Source organism: Callorhinus ursinus, unplaced genomic scaffold (genome assembly GCF_003265705.2).
Source record: "Callorhinus ursinus isolate GAN/ISIS: 27379988/994484 unplaced genomic scaffold, GSC_fseal_2.0 scaffold10, whole genome shotgun sequence".
Classification (NCBI taxonomy): Eukaryota; Metazoa; Chordata; class Mammalia; order Carnivora; family Otariidae; genus Callorhinus; species Callorhinus ursinus.
The window spans coordinates 28,321,592-28,336,882 of record NW_027397072.1 but is presented as its reverse complement, the minus strand read 5'-3'; the positions used below and the strand labels follow the sequence as shown (position 1 = coordinate 28,336,882).

At 37.9% G+C, this 15,291-nt stretch overlaps 1 long non-coding RNA gene across 1 annotated transcript in view; it reads right to left on the bottom strand.

The window, feature by feature from the left end:
- The window catches only part of LOC141373493 (uncharacterized), a 173,563-nt gene extending 158,692 nt beyond the window's left edge, over nucleotides 1-14,871 (bottom strand). Inside the window, exon 1 of the long non-coding RNA XR_012379553.1 lies at nucleotides 14,776-14,871. This is a non-coding gene — a long non-coding RNA (uncharacterized lncRNA). The remainder of the gene's footprint in view (nucleotides 1-14,775) is intronic.
- Nucleotides 14,872-15,291: the final 420 nt, after the last annotated feature.

Genomic DNA, 15,291 nt, shown 5'->3' with positions numbered 1-15,291 from the left:
CGCTTTCCTTTGCTTCTGCATATTCCCCTGAGAGGAGGGATTATGAATTTTTTTTTCTCCATAGAACTTCCTTGACACTATACTTAGGGGAGGTGATTTTTCCTATCAAGTTCTTTGATGTTCCTTCCTCACATGTTTTCTTCAGATACTCTGTGTTTACATTTTTCTTTTCAATTGTGTGGAGCCCAGTGGTATGACAGAGCTACAGGAATTCTTTCCATTGCTACCTCATTTTCAATCATTTTTATTTAATCTGAGTCAAACCATAGTTTTGTCATTGAAAAAATTCCTCATTAGCGGAAACTGTTGCAGACTCTTGAACGCATTTAAATGTAGGTAATGTTGAGGAGGATTTCATTGCATTTTCTGTATCTCTTGTAGTAATACCTCTCAGGATTCCTTGTCTCTGTTCCTGCTGTGATAGGAGAACACTTCAGGCTTTGTCTGCAGGCCTCCCCTCCCACTGCCCCCACCCCACCCCCAGAGTGGCAGAAAATAATTCAGCAGCAGGGGGCTCTTCAGGCATGGCCTCACATCATACTAGAGGGAACAGGAAATGCATGTCGCTTCCTATGAAATGCTGTCACCTGCTTCCTCTGATTTCTGGTGTGAAAAATGCCAAAAAGGTTTGACCCTGACTTTCTCCCATGCTCTACGTGGTTGGGCTGTCAGGGGACAAAGGTGGTGGGAAGACCAGCAGGAGGCTCCAAATGACTTCTAAGGGTCCTGAGTGCTAAAAACGAGGCCAAGTCTGTGAAAAGTTATAAATCTAATTTGTAACCTTAGTTCTAAAACGACATTATCCATAAAAAGCAGTACAACTTAAGAAACCAGGATTTTCTCGGTTTTTCCGCTTTTGATGAAGTGAAATTATTCAATGAATAACCTTGACTGGACTTAAAAATAGGAGAGATGCTTCCACTAACACCAAGTTTCTACTCCTCCTAACCAATAATCAGGGCTATTGACATTCTTTTATGTGTAGGGTGGTGGTTTTACATTTATTAAAAAATCTTAAAACTAGTAACTGAAAAACTAGGTGAAATTAGACACCTAACCAGAGGACCATTCCAAGAATAGCTAACTGGGAAATATGAACTACTCTGGATTAGAAAATAAAAAACTATAAGCAGAGTAATATTCTGAGTAAAGCTTGGGAAAGTATTTCAAGCTGCAATAGCCATAATGGACACACAAAGAAAGGGAAATAGATCCTATCCAGTCATCCTTCCAAAAGCCAAGATGGCTAATTTAGTGCTGACATTTGAGACCCTTAGTAGGAATTAAGTTGCCATTAGACTTAGCCTCAAAAACTGGATTTAATTGCTAGTTCTGCCATGTAACACCTCTTGGGTCTCAATTTTTCTTTCCAACAAAGTGGAAATGATGGACATACCCTGCCTTTTTGTGAAGATTTAAAAAAATATATTTTTCAAGTACCCTATGAACCGTACAAGTAGGCAGAGCTGGGATTACAGTGTTTACTGATGGGATGAATGACAAACAAGCACAAACCTTGTCTATCTGTAGCCATTACTTGTGGCCCGATGACAATCAGGGGTAGAAGAGCACTAAATTACATAGTACTCGTCTGTTTCTGGTTTAATCCCACGTGTATAATGATTACCCTTTAGAAGAAATGCCAAAGTGTTAGATTGTTCCCTTTCGTGTACATACCACACATGAGAAAGCAGGACAGGTTAGCAGCAAGAGTGTGAATGCAAAGTCAGGCTGTCTTGAAGTTCAACTCCAGTTCTGCCACCCTGTATTTGTGGGATGTCAAGTCAAATAACTTCTTTGAAGCTGAAATTTTTCATCTGTGAAATGAGCTTAACAATACCTACCGCACAAGGTTGCTATTAAGATCTAACTTATAACTTATGTCAAGCACCCAGAAGAGTATCTGGCACAGCCATAGGCTCTTTATTATCTGTTTTTTAAAAGGATTTCCAGATCCTCTCACCCAATCTTACACAGAGGACATTTCCAGGTGTGAATAGTTTGAGATGGAATGGATGTTATCTTCAAAGTATCCTCAGGCAAACTTTTCAGAGCCAACTCATTCCATCCAGAATTGGCTTTCAAGATCTTCCCTTCTTTAACACCTCTTCTGCTTACTTGTCATCAAAGAAATTATTATTCTGTCTCTCATAGTCCAGACGAGCCAGAAAAAGAATTCCGTTTAAAAGTCACATCTTAACCACTGTTCATTCCTCAAAGTGTAGGTTGACTTCCTCAGCTGGATTCCATTCTGTTCCTTCTATCAGGCATTGGTGACCTCCCTATCACCCAAGAACACTCCTTTCATTCCAGTCTTTTTTTTTTGTTATGTTAATCACCATACATCATTAGTTTTTGATGTAGTCTCTTCTTAATTGCGTTTTCAGTGCTCCTTGTTACCCTTTTCCCCTCTATAACTACCAAAAAGCACATTATTTAAGGTTAAGGTCAAGTTCCATCTATTTCCATGAAGCTTTCTTGGCTACTTGGCCCCATGTTGACTCTTCTGACTCTGAATTCTTAACAGTACTTACCTCCTGTACCAATAACTTTGCACTTCCCTCACATAATAATTTAACCATTATTATTCAGGGCAGAGTTCTAGGTTTTATACATTTTATCCTCTAAGATGGTCTAAAAGTGTGCTGTGGATAAGATCCTCTATTTTCTGAGTTATATAAAAGAATCAGACACAAAAACATTTTATTGAAAACATCCCAAAGCAATGTAAGTTCAACAATGATAATTTGGTTCTCTGCTTCAATGCTCTGATTGCATTATCCCAGAGAGACAAATTAATTACACTCCCTTTTTCTATTATGCATTTTTCCCACTTAGCCACAAGGTGGTCTTCAGTTGCTTTCTTGGCCACTAGGATGGTTATAAAAAATGTCAGCACTGGCAGGAATCCACACACTGAAGAGCCCACAGGAGCACATACAGCTCCTTGCCGGCAGTAGTACAAATACTCTCACTATCCACAATATTTATTGTTTTCTGAAATGAGACATCTCTCATTCCCAAGGCCATAAATCTAACCATTTTTCCCCCTAAAACAAAATGCCACTAAACCAAAAAAAAAAAAAAAATGCAGTAATGAAGTGAAATGACAGATGTGCAAAAGTGACAGAAAGCTGAGTCAGTGTGTAATGGGTAAAAAAAAAAAAAAATGTAGGCTTATCCCTGGAAATCACGGTCTTTTGAATCGTTTTTTGAAAGTCATGGGCTCTTCTAAAAATATAAAACTATCAGGAAGATGGTTTTATTGAAATGGAGGATTTCCCCTCACAGGCAAAACACCCTGCCACCTTTGCACAGTCAGATTTCCTGGCCTTCCTTTACCTGTCCATGAAAGGCAGAGCCCTGCAGAAAGCTTCATTCCCCGGTTGGGGGAATGGGAGCTACAAGAAGCCACATCCCGTTCTGTATGTAGAAGTGGCTCTGTGAAGGTTCTCCCAAGTGTCAGAGTCAGTATCCTGTTTGTACTACACCAGTAGAAAAGAGTTTCTTTAATGCAGTTATTAAATATTTCTGATCTTTTCCCACAACTTCTGTTCAAGTCTCCAGTTACAAAAGGAATTAGGTAGGTTTCATAAAAATGATACTGTTATTAAGAAAACAGCTGCCTATTTGAAAAGTTTTAAGTGGTAAAAAGATCCTAAATCATTTAACCAGCATTATTTGGCAAGGTGGGATGGATCATCCCCAAAAACTTCCTACATGATAGGACACAAAATTTCATCAGCTCCACATTTACACCCTGGAGTGGGGGATGGGAGTGAGGATGTCCTCCTGACATGTGCCCAGTACCTGAAGAGCTGTCACCCACTGCAATCTCCTAGTTGAACCTTCTCAGAAAAGAGCCTTCCCGCCAAAAAAAACAATTTCCTCAACCTCAAGCTACAGAGGACTTTTTAGTTTTAGTTGCCTTATTAATACATTTCAACTACAGAGAAAACTTGCAGTTGTTAGAATATTCCAGGGCTTCTGACTTGCATTGTTTTTTTGAAAGATTTTATTTTATTTATTTGAGAGTGAATGAGCAAGCACAAGAGCAGGGGGAGGGGCAGAGGGAGAAGCAAGCTCCCCACTGAGCTGGGAGCCCAACATGGGGCTAGATACCAAGACTCTGGGATCATGACCTGAGCCAAAGGCAGACGCTTAAGAGACTGAGCCACCCAGATGCCCCTTGTCTGTCAATTCTTGCAGCAAGTATTATTCTTCCATTTCCCACAGTCCAAATCAGGAGTGATAAGCGATCATAAAGGCAAATTAGTGCTGGGGAGATGACACGCAGCCGTCCTCAATGCACAAAACAACATGTAATTCAAAGCCATGCACGTGAAATTGTAAAATGACAAAATCCCCGGAATTTAGAGTCAGGGAAGACCTCAATTCATGTTCATAAGTTTCATTCCCAGTAAGTCCAAAATTCTGAAAAGGCGAACAGATATATAGAATGGACATTTGTCACTTTGATTAAAATACCTGAAATACTTTAAATTATTGATTATAGGAACCAGAAGTTTCTTGATACATATTCCCCAAGTAAGCCTGTGAATAAGTGTTCTGAAAGTTAATTCCCCCCCCCACCCCCGGGCAAAATTGGAGATGTCATTCAGCCAAAGATGTTAAAGGATTTGATGGTAATTCAGCCACAGAGCTCCCTTTCTCTGAACACATACTCACACTGCATTTCTGAGATGTGGGCCAGACAAGAAGGTATTCTCCTCTGAGAATCTGTTATAATGAGGACTATGCAAGCAAAGAAAGTCTGGGAAATGCTTTGATGTCTGTGAGACAAGAGGATATAAAATAGATAAGAGGTAGGGGGAACGCAGCTCAGTACTGTTTCAGAATTAAGAGGTAACGGATGGTCACTTGGGAAGTTCTTGGGGCCCAGGGAGCAAGAATGTAAAAAATCTGTCCCCAACCCTGCAGCTTAAAACAGTTAATATATGGTTGTGATAACTGTCACATTGTCCTCATCCTGTTACTACTACTTTTGAGGCAGGAATTTATGGTTTCTTTCCTCTAGAAATAAAGTAGGAATTCTATCGGACATGTAGCTCAGGTGATAATGATAACTTTGGGTCCTGTATGTGTAGTTAGCTAGCCTGGGTGTAGTATCTAAATGCCAGGGCAGTATACTAGGAAACACAGGTGTCCCAAGGCCTGATAGAATTCCTATTAACTAGACAGATAGAGCCCTTTCAGATTCTGTTTTTTGACTGACATGGAAATTTTAATTGAGAACTGCAAGGAAGAGAGTATTAACAGAAGAGATGGTAGAGTAAAAATATCCATCTGATGATGGTTCTATGAACCTTTCTGATTCCCTATTTGGGGATTTAGTCATATTATCAAAAGCCTATTTTTAGTGTCCATAGGTGTTTATAGTCAAATATGTAAATTCTATACAGTCAAATATTTAACAAACCTAGGCTAAGCTTCAGGTTAAATTCAGCTGAGTCCTTCTGGTCACTCTCACCGTAAGTGACTATTAGTCCCATAGTTGATGGCACTTAGGAAGATTTTTAGAGATGCACAAATAAGGCTAGAGGAATGGATACTCCAGAATTTTTCAATTCCACTTGCTCACAGTCAGATAGACACAATCATAAAATAATTTGTAAGATACTAAATAGCACTGACAAAAAAAGAAGGAAAAAATATATACAGATGTTTACTTTAAGAAGTGAACAGTAGGGGCACCTGGGTGGCTCAGTTGGTTAAGCGACTGCCTTCGGCTCAGGTCATGATCCTGGAGTCCCGGGATTGAGTCCCACATCGGGCTCCCTGCTCAGCAGGAAGTCTGCTTCTCCCTCTGACCCTCTTCCCTCTCCTGCTTTCTATCTCTCATTCTCTCTCTCTCTAATAAATAAATAAAATCTTTTAAAAAAAAGAGTGAACAGTAAAGAGAAATAATGCAGGTTTCCAACTACTAAGTAATCATCAAGAGAAAATTGCTATACCATTGAGATTTTATAAAGGACAACACGAAATGTGTTGCAGGATAATAGAAATTAAGCTATAAGAAGCAAAGGTATTCTTCAGAATGAAGGGATAATAATGTGCTCCAATGGTCTTTAGAAACAATTCAAATAAGGCCCTGTGATTTGAGAAAAGAATGGAAAGAAAACAAGTAAGAGGCCTCAATTTTCTCCCAGTCCCTTTTCCCCATTTGGATAATATAGTTTGCACCATGGACCATCAAAGTATCTATCCCTGTAGAAATAGGAGTGCCTGCAATAAAAAACAAAAACATAAAAGGAGCATTCTCATGTCTTTTCACTTACTAAATTATTTAAAATTATATCAGTTTTGGTCAACTTTAATTTCACTTTCTCATTTTCTCAAAATTTGATATCAAATTTCTTTGTATTTTAATGACAATCCCATTTGACATATGCATAATTTAGGCAAGTAACATTTTAAGTCTCATTCAGTTTCTATAAAATGAAGACTTTATAGAGCTCTACCGTTGAAATGGAGATAACATGTTGTCAGACATGTTCTATCTGTCTGATAATGGTTACTTCCCACATATTACTCACATACGAATATTTATGAGAGTTCTAAACATACTGTCCCCAATATGCACCAGATTCTTTTAAAGGTCTGAGGCAAACACCATCAAAATAGTTTTCAAAATGCTAAGTTGCCCATATTGCTGTTCTAGATCCTTCTTAAAAATAGTTAATAGCGAGCACTATTAGGTTATGTTTTGGGAAGCTCACAATATTGCTCACTCCAATCATATCATTTAAGACTAAAAAGCACTGAGGACAACAAATTAAGGCTTTTCAGGTAAATGTGCAAGTTATAAGCAATTTTCCAGGAAAAGGCAATGTTTATAGTAGGAGTAAGCACAAGTTAAAGTAATTCTGTAGATCAAAAAAAGAAAAAGAAAGTCACTAATTTCAACAAATATTTAGTAAATGTCTACTATGCAAGAGGCAGCTAGAAGTTAGAAATGCAGAGAAAGTGTTCTGCTATATATTTCAGGGAAGGGACACTTTCCTATCTGCTCTTGGGGCCCGTGATAATCAACATTTGGTCAGCAGATAAGAAGCAGATGTTTTCATGTTTGTAGAGGTCAAAGAACAGAAAACCCTTGGGAGAGTCTATGGAACTTAGAAAACGCAGGCTGAAGATTCAAGGCAAGAAGAACTGTGGTCAGGTATGTTCACATTTCTGTGAATATGTGATTTCCTTCCCTGAACACCTGGTAAAACAGCATAGTCCACATACTCACACAGAAGCTATCATGATGATTAAATGGAAGACTGAAAATACCAAGTATTCTCCAAAACACAGAACTGGAAACCTCTTATATTGCTGGTGGGAATACAAATTAATAAAACCATTTTGGAAACAATGTTTCATAGTAGGTATACCCTATGACCCAACATTTCTACTCCTGCCAATACACCCAATGGAAATGAGTGGTTATGGCCATCAGAAGCATGTATGAGAATGTTTACAGCAGTTTTATTTGTAAGAGCACAAAACTGAGAACAGCTCAAATCTTCATCAATAGTAAGATGGGCAAATAATGTGTATTTTATTCATAGAATGACATACTACACTGCAACGAATCAGGGATGGAGGTAGCATGAATACGAATACATCTAATAGACAAATTCAGTGAAAGAGGCCAAGTTTTAAAGAGTACATCCTGCATGATTCCATTTACACGGGGATCAAAAAACCAGACAAAAGTTATCTATGGTGACAGAAGTCAAGACAGTATATCCTTAGAATACTCTTGGACGAAGTCTGACTGGGAAGGGGAATGAAGTATTTTTCTAGTGATAGAAATGCTGCACACGGATCTGGGTGTTATTTGCAATGATATATGCAAATGTTAAGATATATATGTAAGCTATAAATAATCACCTCATTGTAGGCAAAGGTGGGTGTGTGTGTGTATATGCCTGCGATAAAAAGGAAAGGTAACTAGGAAAATTAATCAGTGATCAAATGTAAATAAAAAATATCTGAAGTTCTATTGTGCCAATCAGCAATGACCAACATTTTAGCCCTTGCCTATTGTCTTCTATTAGAGGTGTTTTTGTCTGTTCCTCCCCAGATAGTGATCTTCTAGGGACATATAGCTAAAATGTCATGCTGTAACTCAGAGCCTAGCACAAAGCTGGACAGGCACCCATAGATGTTCAAATCACGTTCCTAATCATCACAATAATGCCCCTTGTCAATTGCCATCCTATACCTAGCGAAGAAATCTCCTCATCAACTCTATGAAGTAGTATTCTTTACTCCCCATCTACAGATGAGGTGCCTGAGATTTAAAGACCTCTCCTGAATGATAAGTGGAAGAGCAGGAACTCCAATGCTGTATACAAATTTCAGGTCCTCTGCCACAGACACTTCATTGTTACAGCACACAGATGATCAAACACTCACCTAAACTGCCCTTCTAGCCGAGATTTTCATCATCATGGTTCTACCCTGAGTGATCAGTTTGGTGCTTCTGCCAAAATCAGAGGCCATCCTTGTAAACAAAATACCCACAGTTCTGTAGGGAACATGGCTCGAGGCCTTACTAAGAGCTAGTGTCTACACAGTTTATGGAGTTGGTCCAGAGTTCCACAGCCTCCCAAGTGGTCTGCTAGGACTTCTCAGGTTATCTCCATACCAAGTCAGTCAAATGAATATGCTCAGGACTCTCAGTTATTCCCCTGGTGTCATTTGTCATCTCCTATCCAATCATTATTAAATTTATAATGCTAGGGATAGTTTTTGATATACCTAGTGGCCCCCTTATTCTGAACATTTCTTAATGCCCTCTTAACTCTGAACATTTCTTTATTCATAAAGTCACAAGTTTTAATTGTTTTTTAATCATGTCTAGAAAGACAATTCAAGCTCTCTTAGATAGCAACTGACCATTCTGTACGATGACAAAAGCATATAGGTGCTTTGATGATAGTGTGCTACCAATCCATGTATGGGGTGGGGGAGCTCTTTGCAAAATAAGACAATGAATGCTTTCCAATCTGTATGGAATAATACTGTCAGCCTAAAAGTTTTTTGACAGTTCTGTATCCTTTCTTCACCTAATTCTACTTGACAGCCAAAAGTAGGTCACATTTATAGAACATCAGCACATTTTTAAGAGGCATGGGCATTTCTTTCCTAGGAGGATCTGTCAGATTTAATTCACAAATAGGTAGAATGCCCTTTAGTATTGGCAAATTCATATTCATCATTCACTTTCTGAGAACAGTTCAACAACGAGGTGTCTCATAGGAGCCTTATGATCCCATAATGTATCCTGGATTAAACCCTTCCTAGAAGGCTGAATCCAGTTGTGGGTGCCTTTAACTTGAGAAAAGGATGTTTAAAGAGAGATTAACTCCCAACGGAGGTAGAATAAAGCAAGCCTTGAGTAATGGATTGAAAGCTTTTGGAGAAACATGGATGTCACTACGGATCTACAAGAAACCTTTGTGGGTTTCAAATGGATTCCACAATGTATTGTGTCACCTTAAAACCATAGCCTCAGTTTGCTCATCTGCAAATGTATTCAATTGTGTGACACAAAGCCTGACAGGCAAAAAATAGATCTCTTCACCTGAGAGGAGTTTCCTCCACTAACTTAGACACAACAGGTCTTCCGTCCTTATATTTGTGTTATTCTCTGTGGACAGAGAAACCCAGGGGATAATTGATACTGCTTCTGACAGCAGCCATTTGTGAGCTGAACCATCTTATAAGAAGCTGTTCTGACTGAAATGCCATCTAGGCTTCTTGCTTTGTGTAGTTTATTTTTCTAACACTGGGGCTAGACTTGAACTAGTCTGTCACATAGAAATTTACCTTTTTCTCCTAATTATGGAATTTAGGTGATTTTGTTTCTTAAAGAGATGTTACAGGATCATTTTCCTCTTTAGATACTCTGAAGTTCTCACTAAAATCTCAGAAGACCTCCCCCCACCTCCAATCAGCAAACCTGGTGGCAATCCTAAATTCTCTGGTTTTGCTTGTCTCGCCTTCTCTAGGAGATGGTTTTCTTGCGTTCTATGGTTATGGTCTGTGCCTTAATGAAACAGGATGAAAGAACCTGCTGCTGATAATTACAAATATCCAACTAGTAATTTGGGCGTTTGTTTTGTGACACTTCATATACAGCTATAGAGTCCTCACGCTGCCACTTAGATGTTGTATTACCTTGAAAAGATCAGGAGGCTCCCAGTGCCCCATTTCTGTTGCCTGTGAAATGGACAAAACATTAGTAATAGTATCTATTCCAAAGCATTGCTGTGAGGAACAAATGAATATCTATAAAACAGCACAGTGGCTGCCATTTAGCAAGCATGTAATAAATTCTAGCCATGGATTTAATACTAAATGCATTTAAAATACCTAGCAGCTGCTTTTATTCATCTTAAATGCTTAATATAGAAAATATTATGTATTTTTTTCTTTGCTTTGCCTCCAACACTCTTAACTTCTGAGGTATTGAAGATCTGACATATCGTAGACACCAAATAAAAGTCTTTAAGTTAATGATGCAAAAGTGGAAGGACATTTTATTTCAACTGTTCAAATGTAAAGGCTTTATGATAAACAATTTAAAAAGTTGTTCCAAACTTAATAGTAATTCATGCAATGGAAAAAACCTGCCAGATAACAAAAGGAACACTTCCCTCTGAATACCTAGAAAGGTATTCTATCTTTGTATTGAATAATACTTTCCTATCAGAAAGTACCAACAAAATAGAAAATTCATGGTTCTGAGCATTTAGTGAGATAGTGTTTAGAAGGTCTTCACTCCAGTAATTTCAGGACTACAAAACCTAGGTATCTGCAAACCAGATGGGACAAAGCCTATGTATACTTTGTCAGTATAAAGTTTAAGACAGCACAGCTGAATTAAAGAATCCATGTCAAGACGTCCTATTCTGAAACACATGTACCCTATTGTCAAAGTGTTGTAGAGTTTTAAGACTAACCAAAGGTATAACATGAAATGGTCTAATTTATATAAAGTTGTTGGTCATGAAGTCCTTATCATTTCCTTTTTAAATGACAGATGCCTGCAGCAAATCTTCTTAGGGTAATAAAACTTTACTTTTTTCCATCTTTAGCACTGTATTTCAGAGACCTCAGTTAGTAGTGTTCTATTCAGTGGCCATTCTAACGACTGAAACTGTGTTAAAATGGAAAGGATTGTCAGTTTATTAAGATATTGTAAAAATTAAAAAATCTATATTGGGTGGCACTTTGAACTCCTACTCTGAAGTTGCTGTCATCTCAACAATTCTAATTGTGAATCTAGCTTTACTAGATATCAAGCTCTGGTAGTTTTATATAATTAAATCTATACTGATGAGTAGAAAAATTGGACAAAAATGGTTTATAATGGGATATATATTTACCCAAATGCTAAGTTACATAAGAAAAAAGACAGTGTTATCATTCCTTAACAGATGCCTCCCATTGCCACTATAGGTATTCATTCCAGTCTAATATCCATTTTTACCGTAGATTGATTTCAGTGGTATCATGATTTAAATGATGTATGTATTATCAATTGCTCAAACAGCTTTGTAATCCTATAGTCAACATTAGATTTCATTTGCATACTTATCAAATGCTTTCATGAGAATACTATCTATGACAAAGCCTAAGTGATTATTTCTGCTTTGACCTCCTTTTACTGTATTTTTTCTCCCTCTAAAGAGATTTGTGTTTTTTGTTTTGTTTTTTGTCCTCCCCGCCCCCCTGAAGTTTCAATTAGTCCAACTCTTCCTATTTGAACTATCAGGATTTCTACTGGAAATAGTATTACCCTTTTCAAAAAATACAGGTCAACCTCATTAGCAATACTCAAAGTATACACATTTGTTTCAATGACACGTATGAAACGTGTATGGGACTCCATCGACATGTGGTCAGACAATGTGCACTATTTAAGTGAGCCTTGCTGGTTGTCCTATTGTATAATCTTCTGTCTCCCTTACTACATGACTAAAGTTATTATCCATTTCTGAAAAGAACTTCTATAGTAGTATTTAATGTTATTTTCTGAGCATTTGCTAGTATTGCTTTTTTTTTTTTTGCTAAACTATATCTTGCTTTCATCTTCTTACTTTTCTTCCCACTGAGTATAAACAAACCTCAAGGACAGCTAATGGCATACAAGTCTGTTTATCAGCAAAGGAAAGAAAAAGTATTTTTACTCTTAATTCAACTCAGTATGTACTTATTTTCAATATGTATTTATTATTCCCTTATTAGGTACCCATTTCATGCCAGGTTCTGAGCCAGGAATAAAGGAAATAGAATTTGTTCCTTTCTTCAAGAGGTTTATCAGGGAGGCTGGTATGAAAAATGAAAACCCTGTAACATAATAAGCACTGAAATATATCTGTAATGCAATATTTGTCTGTAAGAATCATTTCAGCATGGTAATGAAAAACATGGACTCTGAAAGAACTCACTCAGAACTACATTGCCTGGCTTCGAATCCCAGCTCTAGTTCTTACTACCTGTGTGACTTTGAGCAAGTAACTTAACCTCTTTGTGACTCAGGTTTTTAACCTGTAAAATAAAGATAAAACTGGTGCCTCCCTCATGTTGTCATTATAACTTAATATTTATACTAAATATAAATGGATTAATATTTACAAAGCGCTTACTATGGTGTTTTGTACATACTAGAAGCTATATAAATGCTCAGTGAATAAAATAATGAAAAGTTTGATGGTTCAGGGGGTGAGAGAAAAGCTGATCCCAGTGGGAGATCAGGAAGAGTACTTCAGAGAGATGGTATTAGTTAATAGAAGTCTTTCAGGATGAATCCAGTTTTCCAAAAAGGAAAATAAGGAGAAAGCATAAATGACACATGGGTATGTCAAGTCCTTAGAGGATTTAGGAAAGGGCTAGTATGCTCCTACAAATGAAAGAAAACCTTTTTTAAAACAGGTGACTAAGAGGAATCCGGGCAGGAGAATGAAAACAAGTTGTGAAGATGCAAGTTAAGGACTTTTGAGATCAACGACCAGGCAATGGAGAACTTTTAAACTTTTAAGTGCTATGATGAGATTGGCATTTTAGAAAGATAATTTGATTACAGAAAATGAATTGAAACAAGAAACTAAAGGTATGATGGTTAATTAAGAGACCACAGTCTGGGAGAAGACATCCTGGGTCAGAAAAGCCGGAGAAGGAGCTAAACATGGCCCCTTCCTCTTAGAAGACTGAACCTTTCTCATGAGGATATGCCTAATCTCTTCCTGGAGAACAGTTAGCATACCTTGTAAAATGCTTAAATTTTCTGTTAAATGCTAATGGTCTGGGATCCCTTCTGGGAAAATTGTTACCTACTCATCTAGCTAACGGTCAGTCAAGAGCAATGACACTGAACCAGGGATTCTCTTTTTCTTGGATCTAGTCTAACTACCATGATCTGGTCATTCTTTTTTCCTTTAGTAAGATGTTCCAGTTAAGGGGATTCTGAATTAAACTTCTTCAGTTTCCTTCCTTAGAGGAAAAAATTTTTTTTTTCAGATTTTATTTATTTGAGAGAAAGAGACAAAAAGAGCATGAGTAGGGGGAGGGGCAGAGGGAAAAGGACAAGCTGAGCAGGGAGCCTGACACCTGATCCTGGGATCATGACCTGAGCGAAAGACAGATGCTTAACTGACAGAGCCACCCAGGTGCCCCCTTAGGGGAAGCTTGAAATAAAATTTGCCACAGGCCTGTCATCAAATTATCAGGAAAAAAAATTAAGCAGAAATCTGGAGAAAAATGATGCCATTGGTTGGGAAATTTTGAGCTGAAAGAACTTCCAAGATACCCAGGTAGAGAGGAGGAGAATGGGGAGAGTGCCCTGTGTGGAAGGCCTACCCCAGATGTTTACTTATCTTCAATCTCAGCACATCCATTAGTCAATGTCATCCTCAGTCTACAGATGCAAATACTGAAGATATGAAACTTGCCCCAGTCTACTGAACTAAGAGGTTGTGGAGAGGACATTCAGATCGTACTCCCCTTGATGTCAAGGTCTGTACAAACTCCACTCTGCCAAATTCACTCTGGTGTCTAGTAGATAGGAATTATCATACATTGCCTTAAATGTAGTTGTGAACAATTTATGATGAAAATTATTCATGTCTCCATTAAATACTAAAATACTTACTCCTTTCTCAAGTCAAATTTTAAAATCAGAGTGTATGGCAGCTGTAGATCAGAATAATCAAGAGCACAGCTTTGGACTCAGGCAGACCCAGGCTTAAATTCTTGACTTTGGAAAACATTGGGCCTTACTATTCTCCCCTATAAAGATGGAGATAATGTTTCCCTCACAAGATTACTGTATTTAATCAAAGAGCATTTGTCAAAAATTTTGCACAGTATATGGCAAATAAATCAAGTAGCTCCTACCACTATTAAAATTACTTACAAGGATGTGGCTCAGAAATATTTCTGCAAGGACACACGCACAAGATTACAGTGAAAAATTAAAGGCAAATGACTTAATTACAACAAGTTAACTTCCGAACAGAAGCCTAGTAAGTATCAGGTCAGTTTACATTTTCTCTCATTCCAACCCAGAAAAGGTACAGAAGTCTAGAGTCACCACATGAAACTATGTACCTTACACTATGACACTACTGAGGATCTAAAGGTAAAAGATACACTCCACCTTCAAGGTATTTACAGTCCGGTGGTGCAGAGCGTGTAAATAAATAAGGATCCTGGTAATGTGACAAAGCAGTTATTTGATTAATATCAGCTCACCTCTACTGCAGAGTAATCCAGTCTGGTCAGGTTAGTTATAGGTAGGCTGATGTAGAAATTCAGTTTGAAGCAGGATTAAATTCCAAGTCTGAAACTCAAAATGCAATAGATCTGAATCTCAGATTATCCTTCAAGTTGACCTCAGGGTTAAGTCAGTTTACTATGGATGTGAGTCTAGTCCTGAGCTGCTCAGGACATGAATGTTAAGTTCAGTGGCCTTTGGGTCAGGGTCCAAGAAACAGAATTACCCAACACCAGCTAATCTGAGTTGGGAGACCAAATATTAAAAGGCCAAGAAGACGTTTTGAGCCACATCAATAAACATCTACTGAGCATTTGCTGTGTTCTCAGCCCTGTGCTAGCAAAAGATTAGATCAAAAAGGAGAACAATCCCTCAAATCCCCACCCTCAAATGATCTGTAATCTAGAAGAGAATTAATGTATATAAAAGGAAAATATTGACCCAATCACAATAAATTCAGTACCTGCTATGGCCTGGACATCTTACATCTATCA